The 23,759-nt window shown below is 36.6% G+C and overlaps 1 protein-coding gene across 3 annotated transcripts in view; it reads left to right on the top strand.

The window, feature by feature from the left end:
* Grm8 (glutamate metabotropic receptor 8) overlaps positions 1-23,759 on the top strand; it is a 764,371-nt gene that overhangs the window by 334,816 nt on the left and 405,796 nt on the right. The gene's annotated exons all lie outside the window — the stretch shown is intronic.

The following is a 23,759-nucleotide window of genomic DNA, read 5'->3' as shown; positions in this document are numbered from 1 at the left end:
AAAGTAACCCCGCAGACACAGTAGAATTGAAATTTGTCTGGTAGGATGATGGAATTGGATTATCAGAGGAAGTGGAGACTTGCTTCAAGACCCTTTTTTATCTTTTGTTCCATATTATGTTTTCTCTTGTCTGGGACCTTGCCTGAGACCTCATCTAACATTCATGGCCTAAGACATATCACAGTAGAAAGGGAATTTGTCATGACCAGAGAAGTGTACCTTCCCAAAAGAGACTGCTTTGTGCATTTATAGGACTGCTGTTCTTGCGGTTAGTTACCAACCATGTTGAGCGATTTAGTGTCTGCCAGGTACTTCTCTAACTATTTTGCATGTGTTAATTCATATCAACCCTATGAGTTTAACATTACTACTATTCCCATTGAAATGAGGAAGAAGCTGAGGCTCAGAGAAGCTAAGTAACTTGACTAAGGACATCCAGGTAGTAAATCAGAAATGTATTCTGAGCACAGGCAGTCTGGCTGTGGAGTCTGCATCACTCTTGTTCCCTCACTTTTCAGTATGACTCAGTGAGCTCCTTGCTCCACAGAATTGCATTCTAATTAGATGAGAAGACAAGGGACCCTCATTTCTTTGTTATTGCCTCTGTTGATGGAGAGTCCACATTCCTCTTTAGTTTTTATCCTCTTGTTAAATAAAATACATGAAAGTACATTATAAATGTGCAGACCATGAAACTAATTTCCTATTCCCCAAACAGGTAAACTTGTTCTTTAAGTCATCCAATTCCTTTAGTTTGTTTCACTATTTTAAAAATCTTGTAGAATTTTAAATCAAATAAAAATTTAGTTTTGTAATCACTCTAGCCACATTTCATATGTCCAGTAGTCATATGTTGCTTGTGGCCATAGTATGGACAGTGAAGCCATAGAACATGGCCATTAGCACAAAAAGTTCTACTGGCCAGCACTGGATAGATTATAAGAACTTGTATTCCCTTTCAAATGAGGCAACAGAGTGATTCCATTCTTTTAAGTGTTTGGACTATTTTATTTTTAAATATTTTTATGCTTATAGAATAAATGTATGACATCTTCCCTAATCCTCCTGCTTACTTATTATTTCCATTACTTTAAACAAATGCACTTACTCCTTTTCCTCTCCCTTTCTCTTGCTTCAACTCATTCCTCCATTCTGCATAAATGTGAAAGCAGCTGCCAGAGCCCATTAAATGCATCAACACCTTTGCCTCTGGGCAGCCTGCTTCCAGACTTGCTTCTTTCAGAGGGCCTTTTCCGAGGGGTGGGAGGGTTTTCTGAGACAACCTATTTGGACTTGAGGTCCTGCATCACGTATGAGTATGATTTTTGCTTAGAAATATCCACACTTTCTTTTCTCTTCTTCTCTTCTATCCTTTCTTTTCCCTCCCTTCCTCCCTCCCTCTTTCTCGTTTGGTTTTGCAATTCTCCCCACTCTTGTTATTTGTTTCGTAGTAAAGTAGACCTCACTTTTAATGCATATGTGTGAGATGGTATCCAGTATTCTATTTAGTAAGTCACTCGAGAGGACCAATTTCATGTGTCTTCCAGGCCAACAAATACTTTTAACAGTGTCTTGCACATTTCAGCAGATTGCGTGCCCAGTCAGAGGTTGCAGAAGTTTAAAAGCAGCTCTTTAGTTTTTGAAGATAGAAAAATCAGGATGGAAGGTTTGGTGAGATACTGGCACCAGAAGGCATTTACTAGAGGCTGAATCATTCCTTCATCTAACAAGCAAGTGTTTACCCACACTAAGAGCATATACTTTGCAGGGCTTTGAAAACCCAGAGTTGGAGGTACATCTTTAACCTTAAGGAGACAAGAGGCTGGTTAGGAAGATAAAAAGTTAAATAAGCAGCCACGATGCAGTGGAGTAAATGCTCCATGGGAGGGTTCTCATCCCTGCTGATGGGCTCATAGATGACCAGCCCACCCCAGGAGGATATGGAGTCAGGAAAGTCCTCTGGAGGAGTACATCCTGACATGAGTCTCAGGACATGTCCAGATAAAGGCTTGAACGTGCATACCTTTTGTGGGTGTTCAGTGGGTGTTTAGTTAGTGGTGCAAAGTGAGACTAAAAGCTGAAGTATTTTACAAGGTGCTTTATTTGCTCTGCCATGAAGTTCAGATTTTATCCTAAACAAAATGGCCTGCTATTGAAATATTTAAGGAGAGGAGTATTATCCACCATTAGATTGATGTTTTAGACCATGTACAGTGCAGTATCATACACTAAACTAGAGGCAGACGTGTTGGAGAAAAGTTTATTATGATAATCCAAGTGCAAGGATGATGGGGGCTTGAACTAAGGCCATGGCAGGGGCCATAGAAGGGTAGGGCAAAACATGAGGGGTTTGGGGCTTGAAACAGCAGGACTTAGTAATGCATTGGACAAAGGCAATTAAGCACAGCAGCAGTCTAGGGTGATTGCCAGGTGTCCATCAAAGATATTGCTATAAAAATTTCTCCATGGGTGAAAGACTAGGTTAAATATTATCTATAGTCCTTTCACAAGTCTATGAGTCATAATTTAAAATTTTATTAACTTTCAGGTCTCCTTACAGCTTCTGCTAATTATTAAAAAATATAGTAAACCTAAAATTTAACATCTATATGTTAAAGTGTGGCGGGATATCTTTTTTTAGATATTAGATTAGGAAAACATTAAAAATATAGCATTTGATATTGACAAGGCTGCTTAATAATCATAGATTGCTTCTAAAGGTATAAATTGCTATATATATATGTGTGTATGTGTGTGTGTATTTTTTTTTGTCCCGGGAATTGAACTCAGGGGCACTCTACTACCGAGCCACATCTCCAACCCTATTTTGTACCCTTTATTTAGAAACGAGGTTTCACTCAGTTGCTTAGCCTTTTTTTTGCTAAGGCTGGCTTTGAATTCTTGATCCTCCTGCCTCCACCTCCAGAGCCACTGGGATTATATTTGTGAGTATAATCTGGCCTAAATCTTTCCTAAATCTTTTGAAAAATAATTTGGTACTGTTTAACAAAAGCTGTAAGTATTTTCATCTTGTCCTGAAGATTTTTCAGAAATATAGAAAAAGGAACATAAGAAAAGAGTTATATAAAGGAAGTGTACATTGCAGTGGTATTTAGACCTGTGACATATTAGTCATGACCTATATGCCTAAGAATAAAAAGAATAAGTAACATTTGTTATATCAAGCCAGCGAAGAGGGGGTATCTAAGAAAATGGTGACTCCCAACAACACAAGGAACAATCTTGTGTTAACACTTAATTTTATCATCTTGCTCCAATGTGAATATTATTTTTGTGGTTTCTCTTGTAGTTTTATGAAAGAATACTATCGATAACATGCTCAGTAGCAAACCAAACTTGAAAAAGTATACACATATCCATAATATCTGCTAATTGTGGGTTTATGTGAATAAAGACTAAAATTAATCATAATGTTTTAATGCTTAAATAACAATATTTATTTCTGTTTTCCTTTAGAAGTTTTTCTTTAAGATTCTATGCTCTGATGCCACAATGATATTTTAACAATTATAAATGTAAAAAAAAATAACACCAGTTTTATTTTAGTTTTAGAATTGTATTGTTATGTCTTCAGCTTTCCACAAGATTGCTTGTTATTATCCTTCCCAATTTAGAAGAGTTAGATATTTAATAATAGAACACATGTGCAGCAATTCTAGTACTGCATTCTAAAAATTAATTCAGCACAAATTCCAGAGAAGCCACCTACACTTTTTGAGCTATTTAATTTTTTACAGTTTTATGCCCATGTTGTGCTATGGCACCCATGCAAAAATAAATTGAATCCTAAACATCCTGCAGAAAAAATAGAAGAAATGTATATTATGAGCTCTAAAAAGGATGATCCAGATGTTATTTTGGATAGTTTTTTTATGCTTACTGATAAAAGGAAAAAAGGAAGGAAAAGCCCCTGTTGTTGAAGTCTGGCCCCCTTGGGCATTCCTCCTGGAGCTACTGAGGACTGTTTTCTTTCCCTCCAGATGCAAGGCCTCTTACCTTTCTTTCTCTATCCTATTTGCCTCCTTTTCTCCTTTGCTTTGACTGACTGACTTTCACATTCACTGGAGATTTATTTTGCTGGAGTGCTGTGAAGTGGCATTTATTTGGCTATGGATTTGGTCCTTATAAAAGGCCGGGACCTCTTTCTCTCTCGTTCTCCTCATTAAACATCTTAAACTCTCGAGAGGTTCCCAAGTCCATTTGTTTCCTTTGTACCTTGCTATGTCCAATTAGGACCTGATTCTTATTGATAGCATCAACATCCAAGAAGATTGGTAATCTTGTTTCTAAAACAGAAAGAAGTAAGGGAGGGAGAGAATCAGCATTATCCTTATGAAGATTGTGGATATGAGTTGATGGAGAGTGAAAAAAAATCTAGTTATTAGCAGACAATGTGATAACCTGATTTCAAATAAGTCACTGCTATCTCTGGGATACCCATGAGACCCAGGGGATTATGCAGTTTAATCCCTGTTGTAAAGTGACATAATGCAGGAAAAGAACCTGACGTATTTTGAGTTACATGATTGTTTTAAATTTTATGCCCAAGTGGTGTGACAAAATCCCTGAGATTTAAAATGAATATTTATTATTTGGTATTAAAATGAAGGAACACTATAGGAGTCTTATTAAGGAAGTTGGGGCCTAGCCCCACATGATGGAGATTAGGGCCTACTTTTTCTTATATTAGACGCAGAATCTCTGGTCTAATTCCTAGGTCCTTGATCCATTTTAAGTTTTGTGCGTGGTGAGAGAGAGGGGTTTAATTTTATTTTGTTGCATATGGATTTCCAGTTTTCCCAGCACCATTTGTTGAAGATGCTATCTTTTCTCCAGTGCATATTTTTGGCACTTTTGTCTAATATAAGATAATTGTAATTTTGTGGGTTTGTCTCTGTGTTCTCTATTCTGTACCATTGGTCTACCAGTCTGTTTTTGTTACTATTGCTCTGTAGTATAGTTAAAGGTCTGGTATAGTGATGCCACCTGCTTCACTCTTCCTGCTAAGGATTGCTTTAGCTATTCTGGATCTATTATTTTTCCAGATGTATTTCATGATTGCTTTCTCTATTTCTATGAGGAATGCCATTGGGATTTTGATTGGAATTGCACTAAATCTGTATAGTGCTTTTGGTAGTATGGTCATTTTGATAATATTAATTATACCTATCCAAGAGCAAGGTAGATCTTTCCATCTTCTAAGGTCTTTGATTTCTCTCTTTAGGGTTCTGTAGTTTTCATTGTATAGATCTTTTACCTCTTTTGTTAAGTTTATTCCCAAGTATCTTATTTTTTTTTTAAGGTTATTGTGAATGAGGTAGTTTTCCTCATTTCCTTTTCAGAGGCTTTGTCATTGATATATAGAAATGCCTTTGATTTTTGGGTGTTGATTTTATATCCTGCTACTTTGCTGAATTCATTTACTAGTTCTAGAAATTTTCTGGTGGAGTTTTTTGGGTCTTCTAGATATAGAATCATATTGTCAGCAAATAGTGCTAATTTAAGTTCTTCTTTTCCTATACACATCCCTTAATTTCTTTCGTTTGTCTAATTGCTCTGTCTAGTGTTTTAAGAACTATGTTGAATAGAAGTGGTAAAAGAGGGCACCCTGTCTTGTTCCAGTTTTTAGAGGGAATGCCTTCAATTTTTCTCCATTTAGAATGATGTTGGCCTGAGGCTTAGCGTAGATAGCCTTTACGATGTTGAGATGTGTTTCTGTTATTCCTAGTTTTTCAATTTTTTTGAACATAAAGGGGTGCTGTATTTTGTCAAACCAAGAATCAATAAATGGGATGGAATCAAACTAAAAAGTCTCTTCTCGGTAAAAGAAACAATTTGTGAGGTGAATAGAGAGCCTATATCCTGGGAGCAAATTTTTACCCCTCACACATTAGATAGAGTACTAATCTCTAGGGTATATAAAGAACTTAAAAAGCTAAGCACCAAAAAAACAAAATAGCCAATCAACAAATGGGCCAAGGACCTGAACAGACACTTCTCAGAAGAGGATATACAATCAGTCAACAAATATATGAAAAAATGCTCATCATCTCTAGCAATCAGAGAAATGCAAATCAAAACTACTCTAAGATATCATCTTACTCCAGTCAGAATGGCAGCTATTATGAAGACAAACAACAATAAATGTTGGCGAGGATGTGGGGAAATAGGTACACTCATACATTGCTGGTGGGACTGTAAATTGGTACAGCCAATATAGAAAGCAGTATGGAGATTCCTTGGAAATCTTGGAATGGGACCACCATTTGACCCAGCTATCCCTCTCCTCGGACTATACCCAAAGGACTTAAAAACAGCATACTATAGGGACACAGCCACATCAGTGTCTATAGCAGCACAATTCACAATAGCTAAACTGTGGAGCCAACCTAGATGCTCTTCAGTGGATGAATGGATAAAAAAAAAAGTTGAATGGAATTTTATTCAACATTAAAAAAGAATAAAATCATGGCATTTGCAGGTAAATGGATGGCGTTGGAAAAGATAATGCTAAGTGAAGTTAGCCAACCCCCAAAAAAAACAAAATGCCGAATGTTTTCTCTGATATAAGGAGGCTTACTCATAGTGGGGTAGGGAGGGGGAACATGGGAGGATTAGATGAATTCTAGATAGGGAAGAGTGGTGGGAGGGAAAGGGAGGAAACAGGGATTAGTAAGGGTGGTTGATTGTGATGGACATCATTATCCAAAGTACATGTTTGAAGACTCAGATTGGGTGTCAACATATTTTATATATAAACAGATATAAAAAATATATGTGTAATAAGAATTGCAATGCAAAAAAACACACACAACAAAGTACATGTATAAAGGCATGAATTGGCGTGAACATACTTTATATACAAAGATATAAAAATTGTACTCTATATATGTAATAAGAACTGTAATGTATTCTGCTGTCGTGTATTTTAAAGAAAATAAAATTAATAAAACAAAACTAAACAAACAAATAAATAAATAAAATGAAGGGACACCTTATGAATCACATGAATTCCAGCTTGTTTGAAAAGCAGGATCTGGCCTTGAAAACCTGCTGCCCGTTAGTGGTCTGTGTGAAACACTCCTCCTATTGCTGGTGTCTGATACTTCCATATCCTTGTTAGTGTTGGAGGACACGGGCCTCTTCATTTGCCTTGTAGTCTAGAGGCAGGTGGCTCATTTGCTGTTGGAAAAGAAATCACTGCAAATCTTTCCTTGAGATGTGTGAGGTAATCTCCATTTCCTTAATGTATACCATTTATTTTATATAATATATACCATATATATATATATATACATATATATATATGTATATATATATATATATACATATATATATATATATGTATATATATATACATATATATATATATATATATATATATAATATGTAGATATATTCAAATCAGATTCATTAAATCTGTGGTTTATTTTTCACATGGGACTCATGAAGTTTTGATCTGAATGAGTTAGCTAAAATTTTGCCAAAAAGCTCTTTTCAGTCTTCTCATCTCTTCCTAAAGCACCCATACTAGGGTTTCAGTTTCTGTCTTAAGAGGTTTGGATTATAACCACTGGTATATATCCCTCCACTCCTTTCTCTCTTAAAATAACCTCTGAACACCTATCAAACTATGACCCAGTGTACCTCATAGCTAGAATCCCAAAGTAACTGCCGCTAGTATACATGGCTAAAGATACCCATCTGGTTCCTCCTGTGTTCCCCAAAACTCTGAAGTCATTCTGCCCAATGAGATTCATTCCTTTGTGGTCCTTGAATTGCTTACAAAAGATGAGAGAGAACTCTTATTTTCACTATTCTAACAACAAATGTAATATTATATTGCAAATAGGATACAGATAATGTGTAAGTGTGGTTTTGTTTGATAGGTCTTTTATGTTGCTAAAGTCAACTACTGATACATTTGAAAAGAATCTTTGGAATTTGGGTACAAAACAACAGGAGAGGTTACCACTGATTAACATGAAAAGCTGATGCTTTAAACCATGGCAATGGAGATTGTCATGTGGTTCTTATTTTATTCAATATGTTATTGCCTGGACTGTGTTCCTAAGAAGATTAAGCAAGCATCTATTATACCCCTGAAACAAATTGGTGTAAGATAATACCGGTGCAGGTGTAAAGATGCAGACAAGTTTTAAAGACAACTGACTCATAAAAGATGCTTGCCTAACTCATAGGATTAAAAACATTTTTGCCATCTTGAAACTCTTATCATTTAAAAAGCAGAGCCCCAAATATGTTTTTTAATCTAAGTGATATTGTATATGATGCAACCAGGCTTAAGAAAAATCCCACCCCACACTGCCTTAGGATTTTGATTCCCAAATATAGTTGTTTTCAACCCTGTTACCTACTTTTGTTATTTGTTTCCATATTTCCTTATGTTGTATTTTATACTGTTATTTCTTGATTTTTAAACCTAGTTTTTGGGTACTGGGGATTGAACTCAGGGGCACTCCACTACTGAGTCACATCCCCAGCGGCTATTTTTATTTTTTATTTAGAGACAGGATCTCACTGAGTGGCTCAGCACATTGCTGCTACTGAGGCTGGCTTTGAACTCATGATCCTCCTGCCTCAGCCTCCAGAGTTGTTGGGATTATAAATGTGCGTCACCTTACCCTGCAATTGTTTTACCTTTTATCTTATTGTTTTACCTTTTATCTTATTGTTTTCTTACTTTGATGACTCAGCTCCCTGCAATACAGATGTGCATACAAATACACATATACTCATTCTTCTCCAGTGCTTGCAGTGAGATTGTGTCACAATTTTGGTTTAATTAATATTCAATGTTTATTTTTTTATGATTATGCATGTGATGTTACAGTTGATCTAGATAGTGTACTAAAATAACATTTCTTCACAACATTTTTTATTTCTTATAATTTTTTCTTGTTTTGTCATATTCTTGGTTTTCTATCTATTATTAATTCATCCTCCAACTCTGACAGAGCTGTACATATTCTATCAGAACATCTAAACACATTAAAAAAAAAACCCTCATTAATTCTCTTTCTTTTTTCCCTGGAGACATTCCCAGAGGCTTCCATCTTCCTGCTCTGATATGGATTGAATGACCTGTAGACTAGTTGCATGGTTGTTAACTCTAAACTCTCCTCATCCTGACGTTGAGAGACCTTTTAACCTCTCCCGTGTTGGATTACTTGTAACTTGGATTCTGAGTCTTCCTATTTCTCATTTCCTTTCTTGTTTGTATGGCATACAACTTTAGAAGCTTCCTAAGAAGAGTGCATGGGAAGTCAATATTATTTTGCCATTTCTGCATGTCTGAAATAGACTTCATTCTACCCACACACCACATGATTCATAGTTTATCTGGCTTTCTGTTCATCTAGAATAAAGCTCATCTTTCTTCTTAATTTTGAAAGTATTGCTCCGTTTTCTTCTGACTAGCAGTGTTGCTGTTGAGACTCCTGGAACCATACTGAGCCCTAATTCTGTTTCTGTAATCGGCTTTCACTCTCAAGGTTTTGAAATGTTATGCTTCATTTCCTTTATGTGAGTCTTTCTGCTTCTTCTTCCTCTCTTTTCTTTTCACTAGTATTTTTTAAATATATATTTTTAGTTGTAGATGGACTGAATGCCTTTATTTTATTTATTTATTTTATGTGGTGCTGAGAATCGAACCAAGTGTCTCACACATGCTAGGCAAGTGCTCTACCACTGAGCCACAACCTCAGCCCATTTTTGCTAGTATTTTAAAAAGCAATTCAAGTCTAAAAATTTATGTTCTCAGAAATATATATCTATATATGATTTCTTTGGTAATGGTCTCCCTTTATTTTCTCCTTTGGAACTTCAGAATTTGAATGTTGAACCTCCTGAATGAATCATGTAATTCTAGGATCATTTTTCATTTGTTTAGCTTTCTGAAATATTTCCCCAACTTTCTCTTACATCTTATTTATTGAGATATTCCTATCTTTCATCCTTTGCAATTTCTGGGAGCTCTTTCTCATTGTCTGAGTGTTCTCTTTTTGTTTTGTTTTCATTCTCATATTCTTGTTGCATGGACTCAGTGTCTTCTCTCTGAGGACATTAATATTCTTGAAGTTATCTTCACTTACATCTTGTTTCTGTGTTCTCTGAATTCATCTCTTCTGTTTGTTTTGTTTTTTGGATTTTCACAGTAGAGGCTCTTTTCAAGTAGAGGCCTTGATGTTAAGAGTGTGGTGCTGACCTACTGCTCAAAGGCTCTTAAATAGTGGACAAATTAATCAGCCTGTGGACTTGAGTTTAGCATGGAACCGGTAGACCTGGTCATGTACTTGGGAGACATCTGCTGGGGTATCAATGTGTCATTATCTTTGGGTAAGTTTCTAAAGAAGACAATTACAAGTTGTGGGTGCAATTTAAGGTACTGCAATCTGGGTGCTAAATGGGAAAGGGCACCTGGGATTTCCCTTTCCATGTGTAGAATACCCTTTATGGAACCTTGTTGAATCATCAGCATGTGTAGTGTACTTGCGTCTGTCTTCAGGATATGAACCTCTGATCATCCATGCCCAGGGACTAGAGTTAGGAGAAGGAGAACACAAAGGTTTTCAACCAAATATATTTTCAACTCCACCTAGTAGAGTCTCTGTGAAGTAGAATAACTGTTTTTTTCTGTTCTCTGCATCACACTCCTTCTGGGCTCTTGTGTCATTTTTTTTTTCCTACTCTAGTAAGTCAGTTACAACTTGGTCACCATCTGCTTTTCAGATTTCAATGGTGTTTCAGATTTTGATGACATTTCTCTCCTATTTTCCTCCTTTTCTTTGTACTTGACCATTTAGTTGGATATTTAGAGGAAGTAGAGTGTCTCAGATAGCTTGGGCTGCTAAAACAAAATATCATAAACTGGTTGGCATAAACAACAAACATTTATTTCTCATAGTTCTTGAGGCTGGGAAGTCCATCATAAGGGCCCCAGCAAGGTCAAGTTCTTGCTGACGGCACTCTTTCTGGCTTGCAGATGGCTGTCTTTTTACTGTGTCCATACATAGGAGAGAAACAGAAATCTTATCTGTTCTTACAAGGACACTAATCCCATCCCGGAGGTCCCATCTTTATGACTTAATCTAAACCTAGTTATCTATTAAAGTTCTTACCTGCAAATACTTTGATATTGGTGTTATCAACATATGTATCTTAATAGGACATAAACATTCAATCTTTAAGGTGGAAATAAACAAATATATTTTTTTTTACACACTTAACCAGAGGCCAGGGCGTGTTTTTTTGTTTGTTTTTCTGTTACTGCTGTCCTATTAATGAGTCACAGGGTAACAGAACAGAAGTAATTGAAAAAGTCCTATGTCAGGTGACTTAGTCCATTTTTAAGTTGGGGTAAGAAGGTGGAGTAGGATAAAGAAACATGAGAGGGAAATGAAAAGATAGGAGAAGGAGAAGACTGTGGAATAACAAAATGACAGCCATCGATGGACAACCATCTTCAGCCTATTCACCACCTCATTTCATGTTTATAGAACTGACAATGGTCTATGGTCACCAGACCCTTACACCTGACTGAGTTTCTAATATTCTTATGAAAATTATTTGTTCAGTTACCTAGTCATGCTCTGACTCATGAAGCCAGGATTCATAATTTTGAGTTGGACAAGCTTTCATATGTTTTCTCTTGTTCTTTTATGGGCTTTTAGAAAAGTGATATAGTATAGTTTTCATGGTGTTTTATTCCCATATTAGAACTGATATAGTTCACAGTACTCATGGGAGGCAGAGCATGTGTTGTATTCATAGAACACAAAATGTTGAAATTCAAAGGACTTTTGAGGGCATTCTGTCAAGCACCTCCCACAAAAGAAGAAACTGATAGAGAGGTTATGTGTCTTGCTCAGGTGAAGGGAGTGCAGGCATACTCCAGGGTAGGGATGAGAAAGAAATATCCTGATGTCCTGTCATGGGTGAATTTGTTACTGTGGCAGAACTTGTGCACCTGTTACACCATTTATATTCCAGGGCATTTCCTACAGCTGAACTGCTTTTCATTAATAGATTTTTCTCATGCTATATGTGGCTAAGCTATAATGCCCTCATAATAATGAGTTTTGTCTGGGAATCACTACATGAAACAAAACTGTAGAAATCATATCACAGAACCTCATGAGGTAACAAGTTGTCCTTTTATTTGTAGTTCTGATCAGTTTTTGTTTTTGTGCTTGGATAATGTAGGGGTTGTTAAAAACTTTACGTTCTTTTCTAAGAATGCTACTGTTGGATTGGTTGTGGTTTACATTTATTGAATCCAGCTGAAATCCTTGGTTCTTAGGATTCTTGCTTTGCTGTTTCTTATTCAAGTGGCCATTTTAATTTTTATGTTAAATTTCTTCTTCTCTGTTTCTTCTACTTCAAGGTGAGCTGCTATTTCTTATTGTAGAAAAGTGAGATTAAATCCCTTTTCATACATAAATGTAGGGTGTTTAGTACAACATATTTTCATGGGAAATGGCAGTATGTGTCTGTTAACCAGCTGCGTACCTTAGAAATAAATTTTGCTAGTTTCTGGGTAGCTAAATCAATGATAACCTCAATTCTGAAATGTTTTCTGACTTGTTGATCCTGGTGTGTATCAACCATACAGCTGCTTTTAAAATGCTTTTCTAACCATGTGTTTCCAAGGTCACTGACAGGAGGCAGTGAATCTTCCTTAGTTACCAGGTTCCTTTTTCTTGGTTCCCGGTCCCTCACCTGCCCTGCATTATAGTATTTAATATCAAATTGTAATACTGTACTTATCTGCATATTGAGTTGTTCACTGAAAGCTCCTAAAGAATAGGGGCTGTGTCTTCTTATTCATTTTGTAACTTCAGATTCCAGCAGAGCACTCGGCATGGAGTAAGAACATGCTCTGTGAGTAATGGCAGTCATGACTGGGTTTATGGGGAAAAGCAGCCTGCAGGACACTCTTTTGGGAGGATAGTAGTGAATGAAATTTCTACACAACCTGAACCAGACTTAAAACCATTTTCTCTAAACTATTTAGCCTTCATGCTATAAAATTCTGGAATTCACATTTTGATTTTACTACCTTTCCTGTTGATTCTCTATTTAATTATGTATCATTGTATCCTTAAATCAAGATTTTTAAGATTTGAAGAGACTTAATGACAAGGGAGACAATTATTGAGAGATAATTACAAAGTACAGGAAATATAGTTGGCTATAAGAATTAAGTCCACAGGGTCTGTATTCGATTCCTTACTAACTCTGTGATTTTGGGGAGATACTTCAATGATATATATATATATATATATATATATATATATATATATATAATGTCTGTCCTACTTGTTCATTAGCACTGGGGCATTACACTGAAATATGATACAAAAACATTGTGAACTAGCATTTTCTATCCAAATATTTTGTTATTTTCTGCTTATTCTAAAACTGGGTATTTATTAAGTAAAAAGTAGTAGAGTTAATTTCACTTGTGTTGGAGAGGGTTGTTTTGCACTCATACTACTAATTGTACACTAATTTGAATAAAACCTTGTCCAAACTTTATTTTAGCAAGGTTCCTTTAAAGAATGCAAATGTAAGAACTATTCACTCTTCTCTTTTTGTAGTATTTGAACTCAAGAAATTAGATACAGAATTGTACTTTTTAACCTGTTTATATCACAAACACATAGATCAAGTTCTGCTGTGAAAAATAGTCTTGATGTTACCTAGAGAAACACTTCAAGGTACTTGTATTGCTTGAAAGACTAGATTTTAAAGTGTTTTGGGGGCCCTTTTTTCCCCTCTGGCATTCACTTCTTAGTCAGGTCAGTACTTAGATTGGTCATGGAGTGAGCCTTGCTCTAACAGATTATTGGGCTAAAATAATAATGATCTTTCTGCTCTTATTTCTTCTTTCTTGGGATTGAGAATACCAGTTCCTTTTGTTTTGTTTTGTATTGTTATTTTGGCACCAGGGATTGAACCTAGGGATGCTTAGCCACTGAACCACATTCCCAGCCCTTTTTAATATTTTATATAGAGACAGGGTCTCGCTAAATTGCTAAGTGCCTTGCTAATCTACTGAGGCTTGCTTTGAACTCGAAATCCTCCTGCCTCAGGCTACTGAGTTGCTGGGATTACAGTCATGTGCCACTGCACCTGGCTTGCCAGTTCCTTTTGAGTATCTGTTGAAATGCTACTTTGAACAAAGACCACGGATTGAAAGCCAGTACCTAAACCATAGTAGAATAAGAATATTACTTGGTGCTGAATATGGTATTACTTAGTACTCAGGGTTTGCAAACTGTGATGACTGCTGTTGAGATAATAGAGTGGCTTATCTGCATTAGGCATTAGAAATGACTTTATGTTCTACACACACATAACATAGATGCAGGATGCTTTGCCTTTTCCTGAATGATGGTGATATTAAGGTTGGGTATGCTTATCTCTTTATTATATCATTCCACTATATCACGAAGGAGGAGCTTCTCATTTATTTACTTGTTTATCACATATCCAATGAATGCCCATAGGTCAAGCTTCATTGGACACTAGAGATAAGCTGAGATGTGAACTCTGAAGTCAGGAGCCTTTTGTAAGTTGTTCACTGATGTCACCCCTTTTCTAAAAGTTTATTTTGTGTCATAACTGCACACACAAAAAAACCATGTCAAATAATTGGAGGAGGATAAATATGATGAATGAATCTCCTCCCTTCTCCCTGACTGTGTTGATGTAATTCTGTGGTGGATCCTATACTGAATTACTGATTCTGGGATGGGTTTAATTTAAAGTTCAATACTTTTTTTTAAAGTCCAAAATGGATGAGAAATTTAAACAGCACTCACTTTGATCTAGCACTGTCTTTGTCATAATAATTTTTCCAAGCAATGCACTGGAAAGTATGAATTTTCTTTTCTCTCAGAGTCTGTTCCTATTGGGCATTTGAGCATGTAGAGGGCATTTGAGATCTTCCTGTCCTATTGTTGATCTGAGTGTCTGGGAACCAACTTCAAAATGTCAAAAACAGAGAAAACAAAATAAGAATCCTAAAACACTCTTCAAAAGTCATTGATATAAATGTAAATGTATAACACATTAATGAAATTTATTTAAACCTAGTGAAGCCCTTCTTGTTGCTTTGATCTCACAGACAATCCACTTGGTGCCCAGTTCTCTAGATACTTCTGCGTTGGGTAGTCTGCTCTCTTATCTCCTATCTTTCTACTCTTGTTCTCTTTTCTCATCTCATTCTTTCCACAGGCCATTTATCATCTCATTCTCTCTTTTCTTGGTTTCTTCTTCTATATTCCTTGCTTTCTTTCTTTCCCTGAATCTTTCCCACCTCCTGTGCCCATGTCTCTCCAGACATTTCTAGTTCATAGGAGCGGGAAGAGGCAGCACCTCAGAAATCCAGGTTCAGCCTGTGGACATGCATTTCCCTTGTGGCTGTAGACCTTCTGCAGCAAACTCAACATCCCCACTGACCAGAAATTCTAGCAAGAGTTCATCCCATGTACATCTGGGGAATGAAATTCCTAACTTAATGATGTAGGTGAATAAAAATTGGTCAAAGGGAGTTACTGTTGCTCAATTTTAATTTTAAATAAGTTACAATTAATGTATTTTATGAGGGGAAAAAACATTGAGTGCTTTTAAACTCCTTTGCAATAACCCATTTGGGCAGCATCCATTAATTTTCAGATGAGTTACAGAGGTACAGGGAAGTCACATAACTTATGCAGTGTCACAGAGCTAGTAAAAGAAGGGTCAGGATTTGGAGCCAAGAAGTTTGACCCCAAAGAAGAGAGCTGTAACCATGTACCACTCTGTTCCTCTGAGCAGAACTTTGGCTCTGTGATGAGCTGCTGCTCTTAGAGAGCCCATGGTGAACCCTGCCCCTGTGAGCTGGAACCACCAAAATCTGCCTTCAGAACACCAGCATCTCTCTGAGAGTAGCCCAGAGGCAGGCAGTATGGAGGCCTTCTGTGCCAGTGCTTTCCATGGTGGATTGTCCCTATTAGCAGAAGGTGTGGGTGATTACAGGGATGCAGCCTCTCTGCAGAAGGAGTTTCATTCCCCCATTGCACTTCTTCTCAGAGTCCCTTTAAGGGTCTATGTGGCATTTGATAGAAGAAAAACCATAAAATGTTTGAGATGGAGAGTGAAGAGAGAAAATGAACACAGATTCTAAGTGTGATTTTCCTCCTTTAATCCATGTTGGTAAACATAACACTTTTTCTTTACAGTGATGTGCAAGATAAATCTTCTCTTTCGCAAAGTGTACTTTGAGCTGACAAACACACGGTTTCATCATACTGTGCATTTTCCTGCTAAGTCCCAGTTGTGCATCACATGAGGAGGTGAAAATATTGTTACAGGAAGTGTGATTACACTTATTTGAACCGTAGAATAAATTTCACCCAACTATCACTAAAGGACCAATTACATTAGGTCAAATTGCTATTTTACTTATGTTTCCAGAAAAATGAAAAGAAATGATGTCAAGGGTATTTAGGGTGGAGAGTTCAGTGCTTCTATTATCTTTAAAAAAAACCCTAAACATGGTTATTTTGTTTTGCACATTGCTGTCATCTGAAGGTATGTTCATAAAAATAAACTAAATAATAGTTTTTATTAGATCAAAATGGGCAATTATATAGGCAATGTCTTATGGCTAGCCTAAAATTTTATCTAAGCATTTTTAACCAATAGTCTAGTTATTATTTTTAACAATTGGTAAAATGGTAATTTTGTTTGCATATTTGTTTGTGTACTAAAACCAAAAAGTCTGTCACGTAGATCAAATGACTTACACAAAGACTTGATCAGATTTATGTAAGACTTAATTTGATAGAAATCATGAAGCAACTTGAAATACTGATAATTGTCATGTTATTTTTCTAAAAATGTATTTGATATTCTACACATAGTTTTGTGAGTGATTTCTTCCTAATAAGTTAATCCTCGATTTCCATCACAGTTGGAATTTTGTGCTGTGGCATTGTTCCTTATTTTATTTTTCCTCCTACAACATTATTAACTGAGATTTTTGTCTTAAAAATAAACAACAACTGAAACACAGTTCTTTATCCTTTTAGACTGTTTTAACAAAACTTCTCTATGAAGTTCCAAGGAGTTTTATGGTCTTGATTCCCTTCTCTGCTGGATATAATTCCAGTCTTGTGCTGTTTGTGGAGATTGCCTTTCTTTGTGTAGTAGGTCTTCTTGGAAGAAGTGTTTTCATGTTAAATAATAAAATTCTATTATTTATTAGGCTTATGTTATCATCTCAGAGATACAGTATCTTCATTTCTGTATAAATTTCAATTTGTATGTATGATGATTCCCCCCTTCAAGATCCCCGGTGAGCTACCTGATTTCCCTACTTCTTGGGAAGACAGCCTATAACTCTCAAACCCCTGAGGGATTGCCCTGGCTGTGTAGATCTGCCTTGCACACATTACCTTCCCCTCCTCCAGGATAGCCTACATCCAATGACTGACTGTATTGATCAGGGTTCTCCAGAGAAATGGATCAAATGTGTGTGTGTGTGTGTGTGTGTGTTGTGTGTATACATGCATATACATATATATATATATATATATATATATATATATATATATATATACACACACACACACACACACACACACACACACACACATGGATTTTTGGAATAGGAATTGAGGGGTCAGGAAGAAAATGTCGGTAACTTTTCCATTCTCTCACCTTGAAATTGCCCTGCTCAAATATAGTCATTTTGTTTATTGATGTAGAAAAATGAGCAAGTATCACTTTTCAGAATTTAGGATATTTGATAGTATTACACAAAGAATAGTGAAGGGTTCAAGGATGGGGTTTTTTAAAATCCCATATTTTGGGTCTGAACATTAATGTGGGCAATGATGCTTATCTGGCTAAATTTATTATTATTAACATTGATAATAATGTGCCACATCTGTACAGAAACTTTATCATTTTTAGTGAGATCCTCACAACATCCCTGGAAAATTATGAACTTTTTCATAGAGATAAAACTGAGAAAGCAGAGACTTATTCAAGGTCAACTGAGGACCCACCTTGGATTCCTTTAACAACAAATCTGCTTTCTTCCCCACTCTACTGTGTCCCTGCACTAGCAGATCAGTATGTACAAAACTTCCATTTCCCAGGCCAGAGATACCAGACCACTCACCGATGAGCCTGAACTTCCTAAAGAGGTAAAAATTCTGAATTAGCATTGTTTGCAAATTTGCCCTTGCATCATCAGTAACAACAAATTATAATGCCACCCCACAGATGAATAAACTAAGGCCTGGGTAGGATTCTTACTCATGGCATCCTGATAAAACTATTTTGGGAGACAGAGTCCATTTTATGGTAATTTCCTTTAAATCATTATGGTCCACATTTTCTTTTTAATTACATTCATTTTTAAACACATATGCAACCAATTGTTTCTCAACTGAGAGCTCTGTGAAAGCCAGACTGTCTCTCGTTTCTACTTCTCTATCCCAGTAGCGCCTGTCTCAAGTCTTGCATTTATTCATTCAACAAATATTTGTTAAAGTATCTATGTACCAAGCACGGTATTAGGTATGGGGTGGGCATGATAGTCAATGTGAAAGACAAGGTTCAGTAGTTTTGGAGTTCTAATCGAGGAAGAGAAAAGGAAAAGATAATAAAATGAACAATACACTCATTGAGCTTGCTGTGGTATAAAAGTGAAGTCGAAGACAAAGGGCCTCAGTAAAGTCTTCTGAGGACATGCATTTACAGAAATGATTAGAAAGTTTTGAAGTTAGACTGGTTGTATGCTGGAGAATTTGTCAGTTCTATAATCTGCATGAGTCATAAGCATTTTAATTAAGTTCTTAATACTTAATAGAAATACTGTATTTATGTATCTGTCAATTAGATTTATATGGGACAACCTACTGGGTTTTTCAAATGAGTCTTTAAATTTGCTTTATATTATTCATCAATCATTTGCTGCCACTTAACCAGTAAGCTACGGGTACAATCAGATATGAATGGGCTACATGATGGGAAAAGTCTAGACTTAGAATCAGATAGCTCTGACTTAGAATAGACTGTGAATCCAATAGCTCCCACCAGTGGTTGAGACCATCTTTCTCCTCATGAGAAAGATGGTAACAATGCCAAACTTTACATTGCTGCCATTAGACACAGCAGTGGTACAGGGGTGGATGGGACTGGAAAGAAGCCAGGATTTGTGTTGTAGAGCAGACAAAGTATTCAGTTCAACAAATGATCTTTAATTATTGTTAATAATCAAAAGGAGAAAAATTACACAGGCTCCAAGCCTCCAAGGAAACCATGCAACAAATTCTGGAAAACGACCAATTATAAATTCCTCCATACAAATTTTTTTTTTTTTCCTAAGTGCTAAGCTATAAAAACAGCTCCCCTCACCCTCCGCCCCAGAACTGGCCACACCTTCAGAATAGGAAAGTCAGTGTCTCTTGAATTATTCACAGTCAGTAATTTTTCAGAGTGAGATATGCAGATATGGATGCAATATACAAATTGCCCCTTTGATGAAGGGCAACTTCTCTTCCTCCTACCCATCCCAGGAAGTTAAATCATGATAGAGTTTCTTTATTAGATAGAAAATGTATCTTTGATTAGGACTAAATGTGTGGCTGGATTTCATTGTATTTTTAAAACAAATTCTAACAGTATATAATATGACTCCTTATTTGTATTAAGTCATGGGACTATTTTGAGGGATATCTTGTTTGTCATTTATTAATGGATTTCTGTGGATCTTACCCTGTTATTTTGTTTTGTTATCTAATTTAACACTCTGGCCTGACCCTTCTTATGCGCATATATTGTCCTTTAGCTATCTGCCTGGGACTGGTGATCTTTTGAATGCCTGTAGCTTCTGAAACACAGTAGACCATGAGTGCTTGTGAATGGATTAACTGCCTGGCTTTTGACTGATATAAAGATAGAAAGTGTGAATGAGTTGCAGGGATAAAGAAAGTACCCTAATCTACGAACTCCAATCGCTTGAGAAGTAATCAGTCTAAACCCAATAAAATATCCATAAGGCACCCAACAGCAGCATGCTGTGTGCCAAAGGTTCACTGTAATTATTTGTTCAGCTGATATAAATTAATTGTGTAGTGTCCTTTTTCAGGAAAATACAAACCGACCAGTCTAACAAATATAAGGTGAAGAAAATGAATAGAAAACAGTGAAATGGATTTAGACTAAGTATAAATTCAATCTAACTAATTTCTGCAAACAAAAAATGACCAATAAATAGGTCCTTAGTGAATAAATCAATCAGTGACTTCAGACAAAACTATAGGTCTGGATTGCCTGTTTGCCTCATCTAAAATAGTCATAATAAAATTTTTCCAATTTTCATTTCTTCTGGTTCTGGAGTCAGAATAGCCATAGAATGATACTCAGGATATCATATGTCTTTAATGCGGCACTTCAGTAAATATGGCAATTTAATTAAAAGGGAAATCATATTTTGAAACAGCTATTGTTCTTTAGAGAGCACTAAAGTTTTGGTGTTGCATTTCTGCAGTTACTTACTGTTTCCACTCACCCTATTTGTGTGTGGATTTTTACAGTCACGTGATGTATCAGATTTCCCTTTTCTTCCCTTAGCTCCATTCCCATTTTTCCAGTTTGCTCTTCCATAGGTACTTCCATAGGTATGACCTGTCTTGAATCAAAGTGCTGCTTTTCTCCTCTGTGTACCATTCATCCTCTTAGTTTCCTGTTTGTTTAATGATGTCATCACATAACTGGTCACAAAGGCCAAATACTTGGAGTCATACTTGGTAGTTTCTCCTTGCTTCACTACTTACATCAAAGCAATTCAAAACCCATTGATTCTAAGTCAGGAATTGTCCTTGAGCTCCATCTGCTTCTCTCCGGATCCAGTAGCCAGGGTTGCCTGTCACCATTGCCCTCTACCTAATCTAATCACCTCCTCATTGCCTCCTGCCCTTTTCACTTTGGGTTTCCATTTACATCAGCAGGCTTCATCCGTTTTTCTGCCATGAAACACAATGTTCATAATGATGTTCTTATAGGGGCCACTCCAGGGTTGAGAGAGCGTAACATTCAGTGAGGAAGTGACACACTTCACTCATAGGATTCCAGAGACTCACAGAGCCCCTCATACTTTGGCCTCTGTCTTCCTTTTACCTTTTTCTTATACTTCTCTCCTCTCCACTCATTAATTCTTCTGGCTCTAACTCTTTCCTGCCCTTTCCAACTCTGTTCTCTATCATTCTTCCATCCTTTCGGCCTCAGCTATATTATATCACTTTCGGGTAACTTTTCCTGAACATTCTTCAATCTAAATTAAGTTTCCTTGCTTCTCCTTATTGGGCTTTTCTTAATTCATAACCATGTAATAACTATTACAGTTTTGTTTGCAGTAAGCCTGAGTTACACAATATTTCTAAACTTTATGAAGGTAGACACCAAGTCCATTTAATTCACCATTGCATGCACAGCCCTCATGCAGTCCCAGGCAGATACTGGATACTCAATAAATACTTACTGAAGGAATGAATTAATCATCCCAACTATTAATGGTATGCTAGTTCACTACAGCATGGCTCAATCTGTGGGTTATGAGCAATTCCTATCCCTAAAGAGCATATTGTAAGTAAGAGTAGTTCCATTATAGGAATACTTTTGAATGCTCTCAAACTTATTTTAAGAAATAAGCTTTCAGTAATGTAGCACTGCAAGTCATATATTACTGCCATATACATTAAGTCTGATCATGCACACTGGGGATCCAATGTCAGCTGCCAGACTCTTCTTGTATATAGCCAACTCAGTTTCTCCCTAAAGCGTGAAGTCCAGTATGTTATTCTCTTGCTTATGACCTTTTAATAGCTTCTTTCTTTCTTTCTTTCTTTCTTTCTTTCTTTCTTTCTTTCTTTCTTTCTTTCTTTCTTTCTTTCTTTCTTTCTTTCTTCTCTCTCTCTCTCTCTCTCTCTCTCTCTCTCTCTCGTACTAAAGATTGAACTCAGGGACACTCTACTGCTGAGCCACATCCCAGCCCTATTTTTTGTATTTTATTTAGAGACAGGGTCTCACTGAGTTGCTTAGAGCCTTGCTTTTGCTGAGGCTGGCTTTGAACTCACAATCCTCCTGCCTCAGCCTCCCTAGCCGCTGGGATTACAGGTTTGCACCACCAAGCCTGGCTTAATAGGTTATTATTGTTTTTAAAATAAAGCCTAAATTATTTAATGTCTTAGTTCATTCAGGATACTGTAACAAATGATCATGGTGTGGGTGGCATATAACAACAGGAATTTATCTCTCCTGATTCTGGAGGCTGGAAGTCCATAATTAGGTGCCAGCGTGGTTGGATTCTGATGGAGATTTGTTTTCTTGTTCATAGAGAGCTGCCTTTTTGCTGTGTCCTCACATGCCAGCCACTGCAAGGGAGCTTTCTGGGCTCTTTTTGATCAGGGAACCAATCCCATTCATGAGGATTTTACTCTTATGACCCAATTCCCTCCCAGTCACAGTGAAAATTAAGTTTCAACATATGAATATTCAGTCTATAGCATCTGGCATGACTAAAAAGTCATTCTTAATCTGTAGCTGGTTATTCTTACTAACCTCAACTCCAGCCAGTTTCTACTACAGGCTGTAATCAAGCTAGGTTTTTGCCTACCTTGGGCTCTACCATGAGTGTCCTGTTTTTATATGGATATGTGTTTCCTTTTTAAAATCTTCCTTTTTCAGACTTTTTTTTGTAATTCCTTCTGGTGTTCCCATTGCATCGCATACTCTGTTAATTCTATGCTTTACCATATATCCAAGAGTACTTATGAAACACTTATCTCCCAGACTGGATGGCACCTCCTGGACTGGACTGGACTGTTCCGGTGTCAAGTCCAATTCATTGTGTAATGGCATTCAGCAATGTTGGGTGACTAAATATATTGTCAATTGTTTGGAAGTAAAAATGTCTTTGCCCACTGAAACAATGGTATAAATGGTGATTTAATTCTTGACTGACTAAAAAAAAAATCCTGTTTAAACCATAATGCAGTAGAAACCTATGCTAGTATTGCTTTCTTTTCTAATATCAGAGTATGCTTTCTCTCTGTTCCATGGTAGTTGGAGAAACCTCTTCCCCTCCAGAGGAAGAGAGGTCTTCAAAAGTTTTCTCTTTGGCTTCTCATTGCCTTAGAAAAAAGACCCAAAGAAAAGTTCCTTCTTTTTCTTCCCTTCCTTCTTTCTCTTTCTCTTTCTCTCTTCCTTCCTCCCTCCCTTTCTTTCAGTTTGGATGGAATCTCCGCCACTTTGATTCTCTGGTGTTGTCAGACAAGATGCCACTTGTCTGTGTCTCAGAGAGCCTTGGAGACTAGTTGTCTCATAACACATCATAACACTGATGCATGAGAATCTTGCTGCAATACTATTAGCAATAAAATGAAATTAACTTTCAATGAGGTCTACTAATAAAGAAAAGTAGCAAAAGGACCTTGATACTTAATAGGGGTCTCACCTATAAAACATACTCAGACTTTTTATTAATTCAGTCACCTGTCCTTTGACTTTCTGTTGAGTAAACGTAAACAACCCTCTCCCTTCCACTCCTTGACTCTTATCATGCATCATAAACACCTTGGTTTTCTTATTTACAACCACAAAAATAATGTTTACATTTGGAGAAAAAAACTCAAATTCATATATGATTAAGTAAT

This window comes from Marmota monax, unplaced genomic scaffold (genome assembly GCF_021218885.2).
Source record: "Marmota monax isolate L192 unplaced genomic scaffold, Marmota_monax_Labrador192_F-V1.1 WCK01_AAM20220418_F8-fsc00027, whole genome shotgun sequence".
Taxonomy (NCBI): domain Eukaryota; kingdom Metazoa; phylum Chordata; class Mammalia; order Rodentia; family Sciuridae; genus Marmota; species Marmota monax.
Note: the sequence above shows the minus strand (reverse complement) of the source record. Positions and strands in the feature narration are given on the sequence as shown.